This window comes from Herpailurus yagouaroundi, unplaced genomic scaffold (genome assembly GCF_014898765.1).
Source record: "Herpailurus yagouaroundi ecotype Mexico unplaced genomic scaffold, PumYag 196, whole genome shotgun sequence".
Lineage (NCBI taxonomy): Eukaryota > Metazoa > Chordata > Mammalia > Carnivora > Felidae > Herpailurus > Herpailurus yagouaroundi.
In genome coordinates this window covers 31,045,022-31,069,159 of record NW_024412427.1, presented here as the reverse complement: position 1 = coordinate 31,069,159, position 24,138 = coordinate 31,045,022, and the positions used below count along the sequence as shown (strand labels likewise).

The 24,138-nt window shown below is 43.6% G+C and overlaps 1 protein-coding gene and 1 long non-coding RNA gene across 3 annotated transcripts in view; both read right to left on the bottom strand.

Moving 5' to 3' along the window:
• The window catches only part of LOC121012543 (uncharacterized), a 6,364-nt gene extending 1,927 nt beyond the window's left edge, over positions 1-4,437 (bottom strand). Inside the window, exon 1 of the long non-coding RNA XR_005782164.1 lies at positions 3,174-4,437. This is a non-coding gene — a long non-coding RNA (uncharacterized LOC121012543). The remainder of the gene's footprint in view (positions 1-3,173) is intronic.
• The window catches only part of SLC24A3 (solute carrier family 24 member 3), a 486,110-nt gene that overhangs the window by 365,331 nt on the left and 96,641 nt on the right, over positions 1-24,138 (bottom strand). The window lies entirely within an intron of this gene.

The following is a 24,138-nucleotide window of genomic DNA, read 5'->3' as shown; positions in this document are numbered from 1 at the left end:
GTATAGTATAGTATAGTATAGTATAGTATAGTATAGTATAGTATAGTACTACATCGTTTGAAGTTTGGCAAAAGAAAACTAGACCCACAAATAGAAATTGGTACTTAACTGTTCTTGCAGGTACAAACCAAAGATGGGTCCCACCTTGAGTTTCCATATCACCCTAATGCAGACGAACATTCCAATGATAGTAATAATAGTAAATAATATTGTATAAAGCTTTAAAGTGTTTTTGATGCTCACTCTACTCCAAGATACTATTAGAGAAGTGAAAATGGAACCCCACAGAGCCTAATGAGTTTATCCAGTGCAGCTGAAGGGGTAGAGATGGGACTTACACCTTAGGACCCCAAGCCCAAACGCTGTGCTCATTTCCACCACATCATGTTACCTTCCCACAGGGAACGATGAGCCACCCCAGGATAGAGGGTCCCTGATACATGTAAGATGGCATGCACAGGTCTATAGGATGCAGAATCAGGTTGAGTGGACAACCTTCCAGAGAAGATCATATCATACACTCTACAGAACATTCTGAATAGAAACACTGACTCCCTCTGCCCTGAGCCACAAGGTGTGAAGCGTGTTCTTGTTGGGCAGATTCCCCCAAGTTCTAGCATAGCTCCTAGCCAAAAACAGCTTTCCTGTAACTCCTGAAGGAAGGCCTGATCCACAACAGGGATCTCTTGGAGATGTGGCCAGTGAATGGCAGCTAGATGGGTAAAGGGTCAGAAACACAGGGATGACGAGGAGAATGCCACAGCTCACATTAGAAGCCTCCAATCCTACACCCACCTTTCTTCGCAGGTATTACATGGGAGCCACACCCTCTATGATCTTCAGTTTCCTGCTCTGTAGAACAAAGATATCTGCCACATGATGTAAAAAAGGCTACACAGTATGGCTTTCTTATGGAATGGAAAACTGCTTCCATTTATCAGACTTCCACAAAGCTGCAAAATTCCAAAGCAGGGTTCATGGGTGAATGGGAGTTATACCCAGTTACTGAGTGAAGGAGTATTTACTCCATAGTTAAGTCCCAGGTACTTTCTCATAGGACACTATAACATTTACCTTTAGAATGTTTGAAGTGAACAGAAGGCCATGCTCCCTGGGTCACTATGTGAGATGTTAGGGCAAAGCCTTTCTGGGAAAACAGCAGAGCCCTTCATGGCCTAGAATTCTTTCCAGAACAAACTCTAGGACCCAAACCTGTATGATCCTTGAATGACCTTTGGAGCTTTCATAAAATACAGACTCTGGGACTCCACTCCTAGAAATTTGAATCTAGTGTGCCTGGGAGGGGCTCAAGAATCTGTATTCAAGGAAAAATTTCTCAAGTGATTCTCAGCAACCTCTATGAGAAATTTTCCATAAGCTAACTTAAAATTTTCAACATAAAATAATTTGTTGGTTTGCTATCCTGGTGTGTCTCAAGCTGGGAGATTTGAAAAATCCCCAAGCCAAAACCAACCACCCAGATCAATTACACTGGCCCCTTGGGGGGATCCAGGCATTAGTACATTTAGAACTCTCCAGGTGACCAATAGTGCACTCATCCTACAAAACGGTGGAGAGATCCTCAACCCTGTAAGTTGGGGGTCCTAGACTAGAACTCTGGTCCTATCATTAACCTTGTGCAAAATCCCCTTACCCTCTGAAGCCTCAGGTTCCCCTCAAAAGAAAGGTCCATAAGACGTTCATTCAGTGGAAGTAAAAACCAATTATGGCTCGCAGTGACATCTCTCTCAATGAATCACATTGTACTACTACATTTTTTATATTATCATTATTATTGCAAACATAAAATCTAGATGACAAGAGGAAGAAATCTGGACCTCATCATGTTATTTCTGGGTATTTATTAGAAATACACGAGTCTTGGGGAGCGTGGATAGCTCAGTTGGTTAAACATCCAACTCTTGGTTCCGGCTCGGCTCATGATCTCATGGTTCATGGGATCAAGCCCCACATCGGGCTCTGAGCTGATAGTGCAGAGCCTGCTTGGGATTCTCTGTCTCCCCCTCTCTCTGCCTCTCTATCTTCCCCCACTTGTGTTGTCTTTCTCTGCAAATAAATAAACTCAAAAAAATTTTTTAAATAAAAAAGAAATACACAAGTCTCAGTTGCCAAATGGTTCCCAGCCTCATTTGAGAGGACCTGGAAATACCTGGCCCCCAAGCCCTTTCCCCACCACACATGTTCCCTGCGAAGGCTGTGGGAGTGGTATAAGCAGGATAGTGGGGGAATAGGTGAGAATATCCATGCCCTGTATCACCATGCTAGCTGTATTTGTTTGCTAGGGCTGCCTCAACAACATACCTTAAGTTGGGTGGCTTAACCAATAAAAATTCATTGTGTCACAGTCCTAGAGGCTAGAAATCAACCCTCCCAAACCTAAAGATCTGTGACCATCCCCCCTGGGTCATGCATGCACACGCCTCAAGTCCCACTGATAGGGATAGGCTGCAAAACACATGCATGAGTGTGAGGTCCTGGTTAGAATGTCACTCCATCAAACTCCCTTGCTTTACAAGAAAGTCCTGTGGAGATTATACAAAATTCACTCTTTTTCCACCTGAAACTCCTCTGCCTGCCTCTACCCAATCTACTGGTGGCTAAAGGTGATTGATCAAACACTTAAAGTGTCACTAACTCAGAGTTGAAGCCAAGTGACCCGGCTCGTGGTCGGGACCTGACAAGGGCCATCCCCAGCTCAGCTCTGCCCTCTCCCCCTCCCTGGGCTCCTGGCCCTAAGCCCTCGGTGCTTGGCAAACTTCACAGCCCTGAGTTAAGAACACAGTTCAACACAGCAGGTAGGTCAGGGTGGGGTCTCTCTGAAACCCTACGTGGCAGCCAAGTGAAATGTGAACTCTAATATTTGTTTAACAATTTCTGCTTCTTCCAACACTTCCATACCTTAGGTTGTCTTCCTAACCTGCTCCTATCACTTTTCCTTACAAAACAGGAAATACCAGAATTTTTGAACAGTTAAATAAGTGAACTGACACTGTTTCCTCCTACAAATTGTTATATGGACTCAGAAGATAGTTTATGAATGAAGATTCTCATGGTACTCTTCATCAAGTGTATTTATTAACAAGCTCCCTTCTGTGGGGCAAACACCAACACTAATGCTGTGCAGGTAAAGAAAGATAAACAAAAACACATACCTGGAGACAAAAAATAACCGCTTTCCATTAACACATAGCCCATGCAATAGAAGTGAGGAGTGAGCACCGTTTTCCAAACCAGAGCTATGGCCCAATGAACTCCCTATGGAAATACAACAGGGAGGGCATAACATGAAGCTCTGGAAACATTCAAATTAATTACAAACAGGGTCTGGTTTGTTGGAAGCTCTGTATCCAAGAATACCTTTCCACGACTCAGCAAGTTTATAGCTCTTTCGAAGCTTGGCAAGTGTCCCCATGCTGAGGAGAAGCTATCCCCTTCAAAACGTGGAAAGTCCCTGTGCAAATCAAAAATGACATCGTCATGGCAACTCACGGATGTTTCCACTCAAATCGGGCCTTCCGGAGCCGGCTGAAGAAAGGCAGTGAAGACCCCTTCGACGAGGCAAAACTGGGCATGTAACTCAGACTCAAAAATCGCCAAGGGGCTCACACCACAGTGCAGTCAGGCCCCTAAAAATAATTTTGATAATAAGAGCTGTCGCCAAGTGAGTGTTTATTCCACAAACTGAAGTCAGATGCCTTGCAAGCTTTGGCTTGTATCATCTTCACAGCCCCATATCCTAAGTGCCATGACACTTCCATCTTATTAACGTAACCTGAACCCCTCCAGGTCAGCATCTTGCCCAAGGTCACATCTGTACATGACGGAGCCAGGTTTCCACATTCTGTTCGGCTCCAAAGTCCAAGTTCTTGCATGACTCATGCTTTCAACAGTTAGCCAACCCCAAGCAGAAATTGAATAGCCAATGAGATCAAATTGCCAAAGCAGACAGGATTGGCCTGATCCCAGAGGCCAAGACAGTGCACTGTCCAGCCACAATTGTCACTTCTCGAGTGGCCTCTGTGCCAATGTGCAGACACAGCCTCAGGGAATTCCATAAGTCTGAGAAGCAGGGGGTTTGATGGCTCCTTCATAAAAGAATCCAAGGGCTACAGTGCTTATAAGAATGTCAAAGAAATCTGATATTGACAAGCCAACAGGGCCTGAGGTTTGTCCTATTACATGACACACAAAACTGAGGTAGGAAAGCCCCAAATTAACATCTTGTCACTTTAAAGGCTCCACTAGCCAAAGTCTGTAGCAAAGACCATGTGTCAATAAAGATCTTGGGTTTGCCATGTTGGAACCTCTTAATCAAAAGCTTTGTTTCCTAGGTTCTATCAAAGATAAAAACTGTATATTCATTGTCTTCTTTATCAGGCTAAACAGTAGTAGCTGAAAATATGCCAAGACTTGACTTTAAAAATCCGTATGGGGGCGCCTGGGTGGCTCAGTTGGTTGGGCGTCCGACTTCAGCCAGGTCACGATCTCGCGGTCTGTGAGTTCGAGCCCCGCGTCAGGCTCTGGGCTGATGGCTCAGAGCCTGGAGCCTGTTTCCGATTCTGTGTCTCCCTCTCTCTCTGCCCCTTCCCCGTTCATGCTCTGTCTCTCTCTGTCCCAAAAAAAATAAATAAAAACGTTGAAAAAAAAATCCGTATGAATGAAAGTAACGACGTCTGCAATTTCTTGATTTATTTTTTATCATCTTGAAATAGCCAAAGTGAGAGGTCAATTGCAAAAGATTTCCCAGTTCTTCATTCATCCCTTTCCATGCCTCTTGCAATCATATTTTTCAGCTCATTCCACCTTTTGATGGAGCTGTCCTTTAAATGTGGGTGGTCCTTCTGACTTGACAGCCAAGAGAATGTGGTAGAAATGTGTAGAAGCTGTGCCATTTCTCAGCATAGGTGTCAAGATACATGAGGCCATCATAGTCCAGCAGCCCCCAACCCCACCCTAGCTGACCACCAATGATCACAGATACATGAATCAATTCAGCTGAGATCATTTGAGCCTGATCCAGCATAACTATGCAGCTGGCCCACAGACTCATGAGTCATAGTAAATGCTTATTGTTTTAAACAACTTAGTTTTAGGGTGGCCGGTTACACAGCTATAGCTGACTGATACAACAGGGTTCCCCAAGTATGAATGGAGACTCCTTCCCAAGAATCTCATATGGCAGATAAGAGCTTGTTCTGAACAAGACCATTCTCCTAGTCCATCACCATATTTACTAAAACATGCTGCTTCACAAAGAGCTACCATTTCTGGACTTTTAACACGTATAAGACACTAGGATAAACATGTTTTAGTGATTTTCTTATTTAATCCTCACTGCAATGTTATTTCTACAGCCACAAGGGCTGTGATTTAATAGTATCATTTTAATGATGAGGGAACAGATACTCAGACCAACTCGACTTAGGCCACACACTAAGTGGCAGATCCAAAAATGTGACCCCAAGGCCAACTTATCCCAAGTACACATCCTTACAGAGTGAACTTAAGAAGTTCTGTCTCTGTAATTAATTATGATGTGCTGGGATTAACAAGTTTGCACTGCGGCCACATATCAAGTTCACATATATTTTACAAATTGGAAGTTTCATGAGCAACCACCAAGTCCAGGACAGATGAGCACAGGCTAATCTAACTCTGTTCCCATGCCAACAGGGAGGAAAGGTTTTCTCCCTGTACAAAAGCAAAATAAGAGTCAAACGAAGTGTCACTTTTTCTATAAAGATAGTACATATTTTAGGCTTTGCAAGCCATACAGTCTCAAATGTACCACTGTACCAAAAAAGCAACAACAGGCAACGGTTGGTGTGGCTGTGGTCAATAAAATCTTCTTTACAAAAACAGGTAGTCTGCTGATCCATGGCCTAAGGGATAGAGCCAGGGGAGGGGAAATAGATTATAATGTTATTACCTTATAACGTTAGTACCTTCAGTCCCGAGAGTCAGGAAAAAAACAATAACAGCAAGTGTATTAAAAGTCTCTTACAGGGGCGCCTGGGTGGCGCAGTCGGTTAAGCGTCCGACTTCAGCCAGGTCACGATCTGGCGGTCCGTGAGTTCGAGCCCCGCGTCGGGCTCTGGGCTGATGGCTCAGAGCCTGGAGCCTGTTTCCGATTCTGAGTCTCCCTCTCTCTCTGCCCCTCGCCCGTTCATGCTCTGTCTCTCTCTGTCCCAAAAATAAATAAACGTTGAAAAAAAAAATTTAAAAAAAATAAAAGTCTCTTACATATAAATGATCACTGAATCATGGCAGGTATGCCAGAAATGACTTATTGTTTCTTACTGAACATGCTAATCTTGGTTGACCTGCAGTATATGCCAGCAGCACTGTGTTACGAAAGACCCAGAGGCTGTATTTCAGGTCCACAAAAAAAGAGCACTGTGATAGATGAGCCATGTCTGCCTTGGGCAAAGGAAGGGAGGAAAAATGCAGCAAGTCAGGTGTCCCACACGTTTGTCATGTACGCTGTTTCTTGTTTCCAATAAAAATTAATTGTTGATAATTCAGGCTGCTTTTCAGACACAGGTGTGAATAATCCTCTGAATGCCTTTACAACACAATGATCTGATATCTTCAAACAAAGCAGCCCAAAAGGAAAAAGCTGGTCAATACAATGAAGCTAAAACAGACTGACCAAAATTGCCTAACCATTTTGTTTCAAATACAAGTATCAAACCAAATGACTCTGTTTCAGTTATAACCATCAAATCAAATAAATAATTCCATTAACCCCCTTGCAATAATATTTACCTGAGCAGTCTTGACCTGGGCAGAGTCAAGCAGCCTTGCAGGCACGGATTCCTATCAATGAAGGTGCTAGCATGTTAGTCACCCCTCTCTATGTTCAGAGCTAGGATGCAGAGACACAGAACTTACAGTAGGCACTGAAACATGTGAACTGTATTAATTGGCAATTATCTTTGGCCGAGCACACAGAGTCCTACCTGTCAGCTAAGAGCAGCTGAAAATCTGTTCAGCTAATGTGCAAAAGACCAAGTAACAGTCCATGAAAATACATCTTTAGATACCACTCATTTTATTCTCATCCTCTTGATACCTCATCTTGAGAATTTGGGACTATGAGACTTAGAGAGGTTTATTTTACAATATTCTATTTAGACTTGGACTGCCCAGGATGGTAGCCACTGGCCATACTGGCCACTGCAGACACTGTGCCTTCCATCCATATGAATTATTAAAGTCAAGTTTGCAAAGATGTACAGCTACTGCTCTCTAGCTTTATAAAGAAGACAATAAATATACAGTCTTTATCCTTAATAGAAAGAGGCTAGGAAATGAAGTGAGGAAATGAAGCAAACCCAAGTCACATGAGTCATCTTCAAAGTATCTAGTGGCTATCTCACTATATAGTCCAGCTTACAGAGCATGTCTGTCACTGAAGAAGATTCTTTTGAACAGCACCAATTTAGACTACAGTAGCCTATTCTACTAAAAACTCTAACTCTACCTGAGTGCCATGTTTCTGCCTGGAAGAGCACACTCAGCCCAAGAGCAGGGTAGTCCAGTGCCAACAGACACCCCTAGAAGCAGAGCTCAACAAATGACACTTGGGACTTGGTGGACTAAGACCCCACCTTCCTCGCTTCCTGGCTTGGGCAACTCTGAGGCATTCTCCTTGCGACAGCAAGTCCAAGATGTCCACGGTGATCACCTGTTGTGAACACACCCCTCACTGGCTTGACTGGGTTGGTTTCCAGAAGAACGCAACCAAGACAACTCACTACAGTCATTCACACATCACAAGACAGTCATGTTTCCCTTGGCTTATAAGGATGGTGTTTGAAAACTAGCTGATTTCACTGGTGAAAAGGTGGTCATTTATGGAATCAATAAATGGGAGCTCTCAAAAGAAAATGTCTGTCACCTTACTTTATATCATTCTTTATTTATTTTTTATTTTTTTTTATTTATATATGAAATTTATTGTCAAATTGGTTTCCATACAACACCCAGTGCTCATCCCAAAAGGTGCCCTCCTCAATACCCATCACCCACCCTCTCCTCCCTCCCACCCCCCATCAACCCTCAGTTTGCTCTCAGTTCTCAACAGTTAAATAATTTTTTAACATTTATTTATTTTTGAGACAGATAGAGCATGAGTGGGGGAGGGGCAGAGAGAGAAAGGGAGACACAGAGTCCAAAGCAGGCTCCAGGCTCTGAGCTGTATAGCGTTCTTTATTGTTTTTATTTTTACTGTGTTGTTATTTCTCAGCTTCATCATTTGCTTAATTGCTAAACTTACCTTTGAGTCATTTTAGCTGTTTCCAAAAATCAAACCGCCCTCCAAAGACATTTGACCCCACTGAGGACAGAGAAGGCAGTATGTCCCTGGTTCTGAAAACTTTCCCACAGTCCAGCTTAAGGACCTTTGGGCTCATATCAAATCATTAAAATAAATCATCCAAGTCCCATGGAGATGATCAGTGCCCATTTGTATGCTTTGTTTCCTGTATGACTTTTTAAAATTTGATTTCTTCAGAGTCAAACCTGTCTGCTTGTCTACTTCTCTTTGGCTATTTTTTCTAACAGCTTTATTCAGATATAATTAACATATCATACAGTTAAGCCATTTAAAGTGTGTGGTCCAACATGTTTTTGTATGTTCAAAGGGTTGTACAACTATCTCTCCTGTGCTCTTCCTTCTCCAAAATGGTAACAGGCAGTCAGCAATCTCACACACATTATTCCTGTTCGACGACTCAATGGCTATATCCAAAATCAAAGTCATGTTCACTGAAGGATCATTTACTACCGCTGGGCATATAGAAAAGAATAAGCAATAGTTATACTAGTGTGGCTTTCTTCCTTTCCATTTAAAAAAAAATTTACCATGTTCAATTATTGATTTATCTATTTACACTGAAAAAAAAAATTTACCAAGACTGAACTCAGTAACATTTTGTTTGCTCAACAAAATGTAAATGCACACACAAAAATGTATTCTTTTTTAAAATTCCATTCCTCCCTAGTTCTCTGATTCTTATTGATGCCACAAACCACTTTGGTGAAATACTTCCCTCCTCTTCCCACACTGCTCTTTGCAGTAAGTCAAGTCTCCCACCTCCCCCTAGACACTTTGAATCTGTTTGGGACCATTTAAGCCCCCACCAGAATCTTCTCCCCAGACCCTAATTTTAGCCCCCTGGTTACAGGGGAAGAGTGCCTTAGGGCAGGTAAACACATCCAGAGGAAAGATATAAGGGTATCACTCTGTATAACCATCAAAAGATCCAACTAGAACTTTTGGCATCACAGGTAAATGTCTTTCTAGGGACACCCACTGTCCCACTGTGCACTCACCCAGCCCCTAGACACACAAGCACACACACCCACACACACCCGCGTGCGCGCGCGCGCACACACACACACACACACACACACACAGCCTGAAATTTAAAGGGTCTTACAAGGGTCTTAGAAAGAGTCTGTCCACTCTTTAAAGAATCAATCATCGCAATTAAGGGCCCTTTCTCTAAATCTCACGTTTCTGCTTTCTGGCACGATGGTGCCTCAACAAAACATCCACCTAAGAGTTACAAAAACCCTGTCACTGGACCCCTTCAGCCTCCCAAAGAAAAACCTCACTTTACCTGACACCAGGAAGTGGAGAAAGGGCTATTTAGTGTCCTCCCTAGACTAAAGAATTCCAAATTCCAGAAAGGGTGGCTGGTGGCAGATGGCAGAAGCAGCAGTGGGAATCCATTAACAAGAAAAACTCTAGTCTTTGTTTCTTTTACAATATTCCATGTAACACCATAATGTCCCCCTTGATACCTCCTCCCATTGTGGGTGCTCTGGTGAGACCCCAAATACCTCTCTGGAACCTCATGGTGGTTTTCTCCCTGTGGACCTGGGCCTCTTTAGTCATGTTCTGGGTTTCTATTTATTATTCCCCAACACTCAGGCCTGAAAGTAGCTCAAGAGAAAAAAAAAATGGAGAGAGATACATTTTTGTCATTCTTGGCATGTGTCAAAGTAATGTTGGAAAAAGAAATCTGGTCAATTTTTAGAGTTGCTGAGAAGCGCTGAGTGACTGCACTAAAGATATGTTTTGGTATAAAAGACAAAAAGAGACAGTGTGCTCATATCGCCACCCTGGACTCCCACAGACGTTCACACTAGTGGAGCCCACAGAGGGCAGTGGCCTCTCCTGGTGCCTGGTGGGGGCTTCCTCCCCCATCAGCATCCCCCTATAAGTAATACTCCCCTAGGTAGCCAGAGTGATCTTTGGAAACATGAATTCATTAATGTCACTTCCATTCTTCCAACCTTTCGCTGAATCCCTCTCCTATTCAGAATAAAATCTGAACTCCTTACTGTGGCCAGCAAGACCCCAGATGGTCTTGCCCTGTCCCAGGTTCCAATTCCTTGTCCCTGTTCCCTAATGCCCAGTCACAAAGTCCTTTTCTGTTCCTCAAGCATGCCATCTCTGTCCTGCCAAAGGGCCTCTGCAGTAGCTGGTCCCTTGGCCTGGAAAGTTTTTCCCATGGGAGAATACAGAACCAACTCCTTCCCTCAACAGGTTTCCATTCCCTCCACAGCCCTTGATATAAATAGGAACCCTACAACTGACCTTCATCACCACCTTAAGACCCTGTTTCCCTTCGTAACATTGATTACCATCTGACACTTTCCCATGGCTCTCTGTGTATTCCTCTATCCTGTCATCTCCCCTAGAGCAGAAACTTCCTGAGAACCAGGGGTTTGTCCGTGGGACACTCACTGCATGGGAAACCCATGTTCAATAAATCCTCCATGAATGGGTGAATCAGCTGATCCTTCAATAAAGGATCTTTAACTTTTCTTTAGAAACAATTTCAAACTTACATAAAAATTGCACCAATACACTGAACTCCCATAAACCCCTCTCCTATTGTCAACATACTCTGTTCCGCCTGCTTTATCATTCTATTTATCTAATTTCTGTCTATCCTATCCATCCATCCATCCATCCATCCATGCATGCATCCTTATTTCTTTTTTTTTTTCATTATTAAAAGCCTTCCTTTTATTTATTTATTTATTTTTATTTTTTATTTATTTATTTATTTATTTATTTATTTTTTATATATGAAATTTATTGTCAAATTGGTTTCCATACAACACCCAGTGCTCATCCCAAAAGGTGCCCTCCTCAATACCCATCACCCACCCTCTCCTCCCTCCCACCCCCCATCAACCCTCAGTTTGCTCTCAGTTCTCAACAGTCTCTTATGCTTTGGCTCTCTCCCACTCTAACCTCTTTTTTTTTTTTTTTTCCTTCCCCTCCCCCATGGGTTCCTGTTAAGTTTCTCAGGATCCACATAAGAGTGAAACCATATGGTATCTGTCTTTCTCTGTATGGCTTATTTCACTTAGCATCACACTCTCCAGTTCCATCCACGTTGCTACAAAAGGCCATATTTCATTTTTTCTCATTGCCACGTAGTATTCCATTGTGTATATAAACCACAATTTCTTTATCCATTCATCAGTTGATGGACATTTAGGCTCTTTCCATAATTTGGCTATTGTTGAGAGTGCTGCTATGAACATTGGGGTACAAGTGCCCCTGTGCATCAGTACTCCTGTGTCCCTTGGATAAATTCCTAGCAGTGCTATTGCTGGGTCATAGGGTAGGTCTATTTTTAATTTTCTGAGGAACCTCCACACTGCTTTCCAGAGCGGCTGCACCAATTTGCATTCCCACCAACAGTGCAAGAGGGTTCCCGTTTCTCCACATCCTCTCCAGCATCTATAGTCTCCTGATTTGTTCATTTTGGCCACTCTGACTGGCGTGAGGTGATATCTGAGTGTGGTTTTGATTTGTATTTCCCTGATAAGGAGCGACGCTGAACATCTTTTCATGTGCCTGTTGGCCATCCGGATGTCTTCTTTAGAGAAGTGTCTATTCATGTTTTCTGCCCATTTCTTCACTGGGTTATTTGCTTTTCGGGTGTGGAGTTTGGTGAGCTCTTTATAGATTTTGGAGACTAGCCCTTTGCATCCTTATTTCTGAACTATTCCAGAGTAAGTTGCAAACATTATACCTCTACACCCTGAAACAATTCAGTGCTTATTTTTCAACAAAAGGACACTCTTTTACAAGATCATGGCATACTCATGAACTTGTGTAAGTTTACCATTGATATCATTCTTTTGTCTGGTCTACTGTCTGTATTCAAACACCATCAGTTGACCCAGTAATGTCCATCAGGAGCTGGTCAAGATCTGTGCTTAGCTGTCCCATCTTTCCAGTCTCCTCTACTCTGGGACAGCTCCTCAGCCTTCCTGCCATTCATGACATGAACATCTTTGAAGAACGATTCCTTGTTTAAATGGGGTGTTCCTTGTTTGGGGTTTTCTGGGGCTTCCCCGTAATTAGATTTGGGTTGTGTGCTCCCAGAAAGAACACCATGGAGGCATAAGTCACCCTTCCTTCCAGGGCATCATTTCTGCAGGGCACCATGACCACCTGGTTTCATTGATGATGTTAACTTTGATCAAGGCGATTTCAGTCAGCACACTGTTGGATTTATCCACGGTCGTTACTATTGTTTCTCTTGCTACTTATAAGCAATTTATAGGGAGATAGCTTAGGAACAGACAAATATCCTCTTCCTCATCAAAACTATCCCTGGATTTTGCACCTACTGATAACTTTTACCTGATTCAATCCTTACTTAGATGATGATGCAAAATTATGATTTTCCCAACCCAACAACTCCTGTAAATTTTACCAATCAGTACTCAATATTCACATGCCTTCCCTCCTCCCGGATTTGTTTCTTTACTGGTTTATCTATATAAGTATAGGATCATGGATTCATATTTTTTTACACTTCATTTCTGTCCTTATTTGTTTTGGTACTCAAACTGTCCCAGATTGGTCCCGGCAGATCCCCTTCAAGCTGGGTCCCATGTTAAAGGAGCTTATTTTTAAATATATTCATTAGACTCTGGCTGGTTGAAAGGTGCCTTTTTTCCCTAAAGTTTGACTTAAGGGAAACATAAGAATTCCTCCATACTGTAGCCATTTGGGGCTGCTGTAACAAAATACCATAGACTGGATAGCTTAAAGAACAAATATTTAGGGGTGCCTGGGTGGCTCTCAGTCGGTTAAGCATCTCACTTCAGCTCAGGTCATGATCTCACGGTTCATGGATTCAAGCCCCACATCAGGCTCTGTGCTGACAGCACAGAGCCTGGAGTCTACTTCGGATTCTGTATCTCCCTCTAGTCTCTCTCTGCCCCTCCCCTGCTCACACTCTGTCTCTCTGTCTCAAAAATGAATAAACATTAAAAAAAATTAAAAAATACAAATATTTATTTCTTGATAGAAACTAAATATTATTTAGTTCTTGAGGCTGGAGATCAAAGGTCAAAGTGCATCAAATTCAGTGTCTGTCTGGAGAGCTCTCTTCCTGGCCACCATCTCACTGTGAGGGAGGGCTCTGAGCTCTTCCTCCCATTATAAGGGCACTAAATCTATCATGGGGACTTCAACCCTATGACTTCATCTAAACCTAATTAGGGATTCAACATATGAACTTGGGGGAACATAAACATGCAGTCTGTTGCATCCCCCATGGAGGCTCTGGACAGCTGGGGGATATATAACTTCCCAGGCCACAGCTTTGTAAAGTCCTTGCCTACCTCCTCAAGAGCAGAGAAACCAGATCCATAGGGTCTGAGGATGTTCAGACCCAGAGCCTGATAGACTTTCCTCAGCCAGTCCTGCCCAAAGGAATCTCTGGGTGAGAGATACTGGCACTTTGTTCCTGCAAACAGCTAAAAACAATTCCTCACTAAGGCCTAAGTGTATTTAAATATTTAAGTGTGTGACCTGGTTATCCCAAGAACCACACTATAATGAACATGTATAAGATAGTTATGATGTGTATTAAGGAGTTCTTTTCAATTAAAATCATGCTTAAAGACTCTAGATTATTAAAACACTGATTGCAACCAGCTCAACTGGTGTCCAGTAATGTGACTGGGCTCCAAGGTGGAATAAGCAAGATCCCACATATGTCAGATCATAGTTGAGTCCACACATGCTGCCAAGGTCAAATTCATGACCTTGAAACCACACAGGTAAAAGGATAGAACTCACTGTGTATTAAGTAGACAGGCTGAGCCAAATAGCAAACTCAGGGCTCATGAACATGTTTTCAACAACACATTAATTGACCTCAGCCATTTAGCCCTGAACGGGAAGAATTATTCCTGGAGTGGAAAATCTAGAAGAGGTCTTATTTGTTCCCTAAGCAATGATTCTACACCTCCCAGTGCTCTGTAAACTAAATAACAAATTCAATAACAGTACATTCAAAACAGCCTTCATAGCTATACAGTGGAATACAACAATCAAATACTTTAATGAATAAAGTAATATAACAGGCTTATCGTTGAGCACTGCCATATGGTTTACATGTGCCCAATGAACTAAACTGGAGTTCAAGGATGTCTTATTGTGTGTCTCATATAGAATAATGACTGTTTCAATCTACTGATGAGAGGGTAAGGCACACCCATGGAATGACGTAGTGGCATAAATGTATTAAGTAAAAAAAGTCTGTATGAAGTCAGTACATTCAGATGAACAAAGATCATCCCATTACCACACAAATATATTCTTATTTATTTTCCAACCAGTAAAAATTATTCTCCCTCCCGCTTTTCCTATGAGATACTGTATTATTTCTCTTCACCCTTTTGTAGCAAAACTTCTCAAAAAAGGTGCCTATATGATCTGCCTCCAATTCTTGCCCTCCCTTCTTCTTTGAACCCATTCTAATCAGAGTGTCATCCCCACCAGCACTGAGACTGCTCTTGTGCATGTCATCAATGACCCTGGAGTCACCAGATGTGTTGGCAGCATTCACTTCCCTTACTCACTCCCTTCTCTCTGGGTGCTGGGCTTCTAAGACTGACCACATCTTCTACCCACCCCAACCCCCATGGCTGGCTGCTCCCCTCAGTGTCCTTTGCTGGCTCCCAGCGAGGCCCCTCTCTGTCCATGCTCACTCCGTGGGGGATCTCTTGAAACTCATGGTTGTAAATATAAGCTTCTACATGTTGCTGAATCCCCAGTTCAGATCTCCAGCCTTGGCCTATCAAGTGAACTTCAGGTGCACACCTCAGACCCCTACTCATTAATTCTACTTGGATGCCAGGGGTGCCTGAGTGGCTCATTCAGTTGAGTGTCTGACTTCGGCTCAGATCATGATCTCACAGTTCGTGAGTTTGAGCCTCGTGTCAGGCTCTGACAACTGAGAGCCTAGAGCTTGCTTTGTATTCTGTGTCTCCCTCTGTCTCTGCCTCTAACCTACTTACTTTCTCTCTCTCTCAAAAATAAACATTAAAAAAAACTTTAATTCTACTTGGATGCCTAGCATGCACCTCCAAATCAAATCTCCAAAACAGAACCCCTTATCATCTCCCCAACAAAGACTGCTGCACCACCTGCTTCACCCACTCTTGCCATTACTCAGCTCAAGAATCCTGGATTCTTATATTTCCATCTCATCCACATCTGTTGCTTCAGGAAATCCTGTTGTTGTCTTTAAACTGTAGCCAGGATCTGATGCCACCTCATACCACCCGCCTTGTTCCCACCCTCTTCTGAGCCACAGCTATTTTAATAGTCCCCTAAGGCTTCACTTTCCACCCTTGCCCTCTATATTGTATTACCAACCCAACATTCTAGTTGGTCCTTGAAAAACATAAGCCTGGTCCCATCACTTCTCAGAGCAAGAAATGGCTCCCCAACCAGAGTAGAAGGCAAAGACCTCCATTGGCCTCCAAGGCCCTAAGTGATCGGACTCTGCCGACCCCTCTGACCTCCCTCCGGCTCCTCTCCTCCTCCCCCACTCTGCTCCAGCCACACTGACTCTGCATCATCCCGTGAACACGTCTAGCTTGCTTCCACCTCAGGGTCTTCGCGTTTGCTGTCCCTCTGCAATGCTCATCCTCAGATAGCTCCAAGGCTCCCACCTGCACCTTCCTCAGAGACTACTGAAATATCATCTTCTCAAAGACGTCTACCTTGATTTAAATTTGCAACCCACCCTACACTCTCCCCACTCCTGGTCCCTCATTACCTTGTTCATTTCTTTCACACCACCTATCACTTTCTACCAAACTTGACATTTATTTGTGTTTGTTTGCTGTTTGTCTTTACCATCCCCTCCCCCAGCCTGGATGGGAGCTCCATGAGGATGGGAATTTTGGCTTTCTTGTTCCATGTCTTCATGTCCCAGAACACGTAGTGGCTGACACATAATGGATGCCCCATAAATACACACTGAATGAACATGTTCCTACAGAATCTTGTAGAAAAGTGGACAGAATAAGAAATACATGTTTAAACAATTAAAGTACGGTGAGCCAAGAATGCAGCCTGAGCCTGGGGAGCAGACACATGCTCATCAGTAGCATCCCAATGATATGATGATGAAAAAGATAAGTGGGATAAATAGTTATCGAGGCAGAACAGCAGTCCCGAGGCAAGCTCCACCTGGGGGCAAGGTGTGGAGGACTCCACTGGTGTGTGAGGCAGTAGTAAACAGAGACTCTGAGCAGCATCTGGGTATAGCACACACACTGATGCTTCTCTTACTCATTCTGCAGAAGTCTGTGCAGGCAACAAATGCTGTGATTGCACATCCAGGTCACCTCAGAGGTTCCAATCTCAGAGGTTCTGTCCACTGGCATCTCTACCTGGAGGACTCTTGCATGGTAAATATGAAAGAAGGTCTTTCTCTTGGTGGCCAGTGTGCCTTGGCTTTCAGCAATAAGGCAACTGTAGCTCTCTGCTGCTGCCCATCCCTCTCCAGCCCAGCCATGAAATGAGAAGGCACAGGGAGTCAACAACGACCTCCTCAAAAGCTGGAAAAACTCAAGATATCTCCCTTAATCTTAATCACCTTAATAACTTAGGTGGCCTTTAGGTATCCAGAAGTCCTAAGTAGGAAGGCCTTTGGAAAGTCTCTTCCCATTGTGTAAGTCATAACAGAACAAAATGCTCCAATATTGGGTATAGTTAAATATTAACAGGATATTTTAAAAATAAAAGTAAAGAAATAGAGAAACGTTAATCAAAATACATGAAGGGAACAGTAAACCGTCATAAAATGGTCAGGCCACTTCCCTCTCCCAGTGCAAAGCCTGGTTGTAATGAATCTCTAAACAGTACCTAATTATTGGCAGGATTTATTTTTCCTGGCTTTCCAAAGTATCCATTTCTGTAAAACAAAGGAAACAAGCTTTGTTCTGTATTAAAAAAAAAACAAAAACACGGAAAACTGAATGTGCTGGAAATTCTCTCTCTGTCCCTCCTGACCCACAACCCACAGGCCCCCCATTCTTGCTCTGGGCCCTAAACTGCCAGACCTGGCTCTCTGGGCCTTTGGCTTCTTGGTAGATTTGGCCAATGGCAGGAGATTAAAGATCTAGAGACCAGGACACTTATTTCCCACTTCTCCTCTTCTGACCCACAGCCTATCAAGTCCCCCCTCCATAGCTCACAGCTCACAGTGTTGGGGTGTCTGTGCCCTCCATGTTCTCTTAGGCACAGAGGTGTTGACAGCTCTTCATTATGTCTACTCTCTGGAAGCTTTATCATCTCTTCATGTTTCCCCATCCTTCCCACTTGTTGGTAAAAATCTATTCCTCTTGAAACTACCTCTCATCACCCCTTTGGAGCATACCAGGTGCTGTCTCCCAGACCCCGGCTGAAGGGAAGATTCATGTTCCAAGGGGAAGACCACTTCTTGAGGGAAATACATCCCTACAGTTCTGGAAGCCATGCCTTGTCTCCCATGCAGCAGTAAGGAAGGTGCAGGGCTTGTGGACTGGCGGCCAATTCTGCAAGCAGGCAGGGTCTGTTCACCCAAGTCAGTGCTCAGACCTGAGGTCTGGGTTCCTTCTGTCTTTCTGAGGTAATGCCACTTTGACCTAAAGGCCACCTAAGTTATTTCAGGAATGCAAGAGAATGATGAGCAGGAGTAAGAATGAGAAGATGTCATCTCATAAAAAAAAAAAAAAAAAAAAAAACAAGTCCCACCTTCCATTCACCTCCATGAGCTGTCACAACAGAGAAAGGCTGTACTTCTTGGAATGTCAGCTGCCTGGATGAAGATTGAAAAGTGAACACACCGGGAGGATTAAGTCACTGAACAAAAGTCTGAGACATTCTCCAGGACAGCACGTGTCACAATATTAATGCAGTATCAGATTGTGTTAAAGTCTTCAGGAAAAATAAGATAATTGACTTTTTTTCCCATTTCCAGCTGCATAATTGGCATTCTATAGACACAGCCTAAAGGCATCTCATTAAGAGCCAACAATTTGATTTTCTCTGATTATATGGATGGGTAAAGACATCAAACCATCATGGTGTGGAGTCAGGAAAGGGTGATGAGCAGTGCAGCCACCACCACAGAGCCTCGTGACCTCAAGGACTGGCAAACTCGGGGGGTTGTGGGATTGTAACACTTCTTGGTGTGAATCAGAGAGAACCATTTTCTTAAAAGCAGAACTTCCTACTTATCAATGAGAGTAGTGAAAACTCCCCCTAGTAAATGTCAATGGGTTTACAACTGATAATATGTTTCCAGCCCAATCTTGCTGCAGCTACGATCAGTACACAAGAAAAACATCAAAACTAAAAATGGTTTCAAACTGATCTGAGTGCAGTTTTAATACCAAGGAAAGCGGCATTCTGGCTAATTTCCCCTCCTCTAATGAGGAGAAAGGGCAGTCCTGTCTGCCCTCTGACATCCATTTGTAACTTATCCATTATAGCAGACAACCAGGAGATTTCCAATGACTGAAATAAGTGGAATTACTTAGTGACTGAGGAAAAGCATTTTTCATTCTGAAGTGTTCCAAGGCCAGATCATCACAGCTACCAAATATCAAAACCAATGTTTTCTGAGCTCTTACCCTGCACCAGGCATTGTACTAGGAACTTTCTGTGCCTGATCTCACCCACCTCTCACCAACCTTGCGAGGCAGGTATTCTTCTTGTCTATGACATACTAGAAAGCAAACATTCTGAATTCAGTAGACTTGCCTGAAATGCTATTGATGGTGTTAATAACAGTAACATCAATTAAATGGTCTGCAGAGCAATAAAAAAATTGCTTCAAACTGAGCAGGGAAAAGGAGCAATCTTCCAGCTAAAGCCAAATCTTCTGCCATCTTGGCAAATGAAGCACATACTGTTAGTTTCTCATGCAGGCAAGCGTGATTTCCAGCATCTCTCTGGCAGAAGGTTCCAGAAAAGGTGTACGTGGTAGCAAAAGGCCCTCTTAGGACTCAACTTCCATATTAACCTCCTATGAACCCACTGGATATGGGGAGGATTCTCAGTGAAGAAGCGGACCAGAGAGGGCATTCCAAAGGACAGGCTGCAGCCGCAGCTGGCCCCATGGTCACATCAATGTGCAGGTCTAGTTCTATTGACTTCACAGGGCCTGATCCCATTGCTTTTTGAGGTGTACTGACCTAAATGTAAAAGATGTGATCAACTTTGCCAGAAACAACAGCTCTAGATGACACCTGCTGGTCTCAGAAGTCTAGAGCATTTTCAGGCGGGGACACGCAAAAGCTTATGTCATAGACCTGCTTACGCTCTAACCATCAGTTAGCCCACTGACAGTCAAACTCTGCTCCAGGTCATTCTGTTTACAATACTCTTCTCAAACTTTTAAAAGCTTAAATAATAAAGAAGATTGTATTTCTACTCAAAGAAAAATGCTGTTCACCCATAATAAGTTCCTTTATATCCCCACGTCCCCAGGTTTTGTGTCTGTCATTTCATCAGCTCTAGGTGATAATGTGAATTAATTCAGACAAGCTCAGAGAAGGGCTTAGCTTGGGCTTGCTGACTTCCACCAGCTTATGGCTGTTGGGCCCAGGTCTGGCAGAGGGATGACATCTCCTATGTGTACCAAGCGAACACAAAAGAGTGCTGGATTTTTAAGACCAATGCTCCGAAATCATAAGAAAATTGTGACAGTCTAACTGGATTTCACAGAAGAGGTAAGTGCAGGCTAGAAAGAAACCCCAGGTCTTTGAAAGTCTGAAATACCCTGCAGGAAAGAACAAGGCGAGGGGAGTCTGGGAAGTCATTAGCGAACATGTCAGCTTGAATGGGCTCTCATGGCCAAAATTAGGACAATTTGAGCATTAAAAAAAAAAAAAAGATGATGATGAATTGTAAAACAAAGGGGGAGGATAAAAAAGAATCCATAGTGATACTAAATGGGGCAGAAAGTCTCTTTTTTTAGAGAGAATGCCACCTAATATAATGTGGAAGTGATTGAGGACCGCCTGGGTGGCTTAGTCAGTTAAGCGTCTGACTTCGGCTGGGGTCATGATCTCGCAGTTCGTGGGTTTGAGCCCCACATCAGGCTCTGTGCTGACATCTCAGAGCCTGGAGCCTGCTTCAGATTCTCTGTCTCCCTCTCTCTATGCTCCTCCCCTGCTCGCACTATGTCTCTCTCCCTCTCTCAAAAATAAATTTAAAAAAAATTTTTTTAAAGAAGTGACTGAATAGGAAAATCATCATTTTGCATATTGATCTAGATGAGGATGATCTATGGATGGTTGAAGCCACAGGGCAAAAGCAGGATAGTCACACAGACGCAAAGCAGCAGTCTGATGGATACACCATGAACAACTGGTCAAACTGAATTATGGACAATACTGGCATCACATGCCTCCCAATGCCATACTGAGAAGGACACCACATTCCTTATGCACAATTCTTGCCAGTAGTGTTCAACCGACATCTGCACAGGGAGGGACAACGAGACAAAACCAGAAGCGTGGGGCACTCAAGTTAACAGGTCTGGATTTGTCAAAATGTCAATGGCAGGAAAGGAAAACAAAAAAAGCAAGAAAATGTTCTGAAACAAGGCAGATTAAAGGTATTCAACCAAACACCATGTGTGAACCTCATCTATATTCCAGATTTTTTAAAAAAATGAAAATATAGGGGCGCCTGGGTGGCTCAGTCGGTTAAGCACCCGACTTCAGCTCAGGTCACGATCTCGCAGTCCGCGAGTTCAAGCCCCACGTCGGGCTCTGGGCTGATGGCTCAGAGCCTGGAGTTTGCTTCCGATTCTGTGTCTCCCTCTCTCTCTGCCCCTCCCCCGTTCATGCTGTGTCTCTCTCTGTCTCAAAAATAAATAAACGTTAAAAAAAATTTTTTTTTAATGAAAATATAAAACACTTTTGGGGACAACTGGGAGAAATATCAATATGGACACATATATGCAATTGTTGATATTATCTTGGGAGCCAGAAAATGGAACTGTATTTATTTAACATTAGAAGGGAACCATAGAGCAACCACTGTCCTTTGACATACACCTTTAGGGATTTTAAACACTTTTAAATGTAGCACATGTCTTAAAGACCCAAGGAATAAGACCGTCTTAACCCTTACGATGATCTGTCTTGATTCCTGGATATCTGAAAGCCTGGAAATAGAAGCGGCTTTTATTTTTCCAAGACTGAAGTCCTTTAGCATGAGCTTCTTCAAATTTCTTTTTCTGCCCTTCACACGTTTCCAGTATATTCACCAATTCAGTCTTTCCTTTGCCCTTTGCTTCTTTGGTTCCAAGCCCAGTGATCAGTGCATACCAGTGACTTGGTAAATGTATGTTCAATAAATTACAAGTAACTTTGAATTCTTCTGATACTCACATCTCAGTTCAATCAAAACTTCATTTATATTGTTTCCAAAGTTTCCAACATGACTGTTCCATGTTGGAACATGTTCAGCAGTATTGTGTTTATGGAGGGGAATATAGTGCCTGTATTCTTAGGAGATCAGTCCCAAGTATTTAGAGGCAAAGTTTTGTGAGGTCTGTCTACAACTTACTTTCAAGTGATCTTGCCAAAAAACCACAAATAAGTTTTACACACACACACACACACACACACACACACACACACACGTGTGTACGTAAATAACAGCATGTCCAATGTAATATATTTGGTCTTTGTCCCTGGTTCCCAGCAAAAAGCTCCTAAAACTCTTGGAATTTCCCAAGGGAAAAGAATACCTTTTGTCACTTTTAAGAAGCCTCTTTTGGGGACATGTGGGTGGCTCAGTTGGTTGAGCTTCTCACTTCAGCTCAAGTCATAATCTCATGGTTCATGGGTTCAAGCCCCATATCAGGCTCTGCACTGACAGTGTGGAACCTGCTTCAGATTCTCTGTCTCCCTCTCTCTCTGCCCCTCCCCTGCTTGATTTGGCTCCCTAAGCCAAAATCAAAAGTCAGACACTTAACCAACTGAGCCACCCAGGCACCCTTCTATCAAAACTCTTAACAACAGTCAATGAACTCTCAGATTGGTGAATGCAGTAATGTGCCAGGAGGGTGTTGTACCCCAGTTCCATGGGGACAGAAGATCCTGAACACAAGACACATCTGGCTGTGGCCCTACGTACCTCTCCATCTGGCTGTATCTTGACTTCAGCTCAGGTCATGATCTCATGGTTCTTGAGTCCAAGCCCCTCATCAGACTCCACATTGACAGTGAGGTGCTTGCTTAGGATTCTCTTTTCCTCTCTCCTTCTCCCTCTCCCCTTCCTCTCTCAAAATAAATAAACTTTTAAAAAAGGTTTAAAAAAAAGAATGGGTTGGTGATATAGGAAAGTACACACAGGAAACACACACATGCTTGAGTACGTACACATAGGGACAGAAAGAACACACAAATGTGATACCCCCTCCATAGGATATTGACACAGAGCCATAAGTGCACAGTGTCAGTAAGATCAGCTCACTCGAGGCAGAATAGCCACAGCATGAACCAAACAAGGGACAACATCCCTCCCAGAGAAATGAGCAGATGTCCAAACCCAAGAGCTCCAGAACAGCGATTCAGCAACAATCTCTTAAATGAGGTGGAAATAATCTTTTAAGTTCCACTCGGGCATCCCTCATGTTAATTTCATAGCACGACCTTTACAGTGTTAGTAAATCACCATATTTTGATTGAAACAAAAAAACACACACGTGCACTGCCTCTGCAAACGACAAGCCTGACTAGTCTGTGCCCCACAGAAAACAAAGCCAGGGAACGGCTGCAGCAGAGAACAGAGGCATCAGTGCTCCTCCAGCCCTGCTTTCATTCACACACACTTGGTTCCACGTGCAGCCTTGACAAGCCAGCACATTTAAGCAAATGTAATTATAGGTGAGTGAGCTGGGTGGACCTGGCTTTTCCAGTCCATGCCTCCAGCTGCCCAGGCACAAGGCAGGCCCAGGAGGACTCCCCCTGGGAGTTTACAGGAGGGAGCTCTGGGAATACCCCCTACCCCATCCCCCAGCTTGGGAGGAACCGCTGTCTTTTTTTGGCAAGCCCTGTGCGCCACCTCCTTAGGTGTGAGTGGCTCACGGCCCCACCATCAGGCACAGGCCAGCTGGTATCTGTCCATATACCAGTATGGACAGATGTACCAGTTGCTGAAATATCAAAATACTCTGTACCACCTGGAAAAGCACACCCCGTGTCTCCCACTCTTGACTTCACGTCTGGTACTAACAGCAGCTACACTCAAGAAATGGGCCCGAGGGAGCTAACTTGGTTTTTCTGGAAAAGGCATGAGCATCAATACCAGTGGTGAGGAAACAGCATGTTCTCCCCAGGCAGAGGCACCAGTATGTTCCCCTGCTCAGGCCTTGCTCCAGGAAACTCTTGTGCTCACCATTTACTCCCTTCTTCCCAGTGTCCACCATCACCTACCTGCACAAAGGGTGCAAGTAAATGTCTTGGTTTAAGATTCCACAGAACAGCACTCGGAAAAAAAGGTAATCGGTGTAAGTATGATGAATGTGAACTTAAGATGCAGGAAAAAGGCAGCCAGTAAAGCTTGTTGTCACCAACCAGGTACCCACTGTGGGCATCTCAGCTAGGGGTGATGCACCAGCTGCCATCTGTCACTGGGTGAGAGCTGTTCCCAGGGGTCACCTACTCCTTGACCTTCCAGCCTTCCACTCAGCAGGGCAAAATGAACTCTGACACCAGGGAAAGCCTTTCGGAAAAGGAATGAAGAAGACAGGAAGAAAA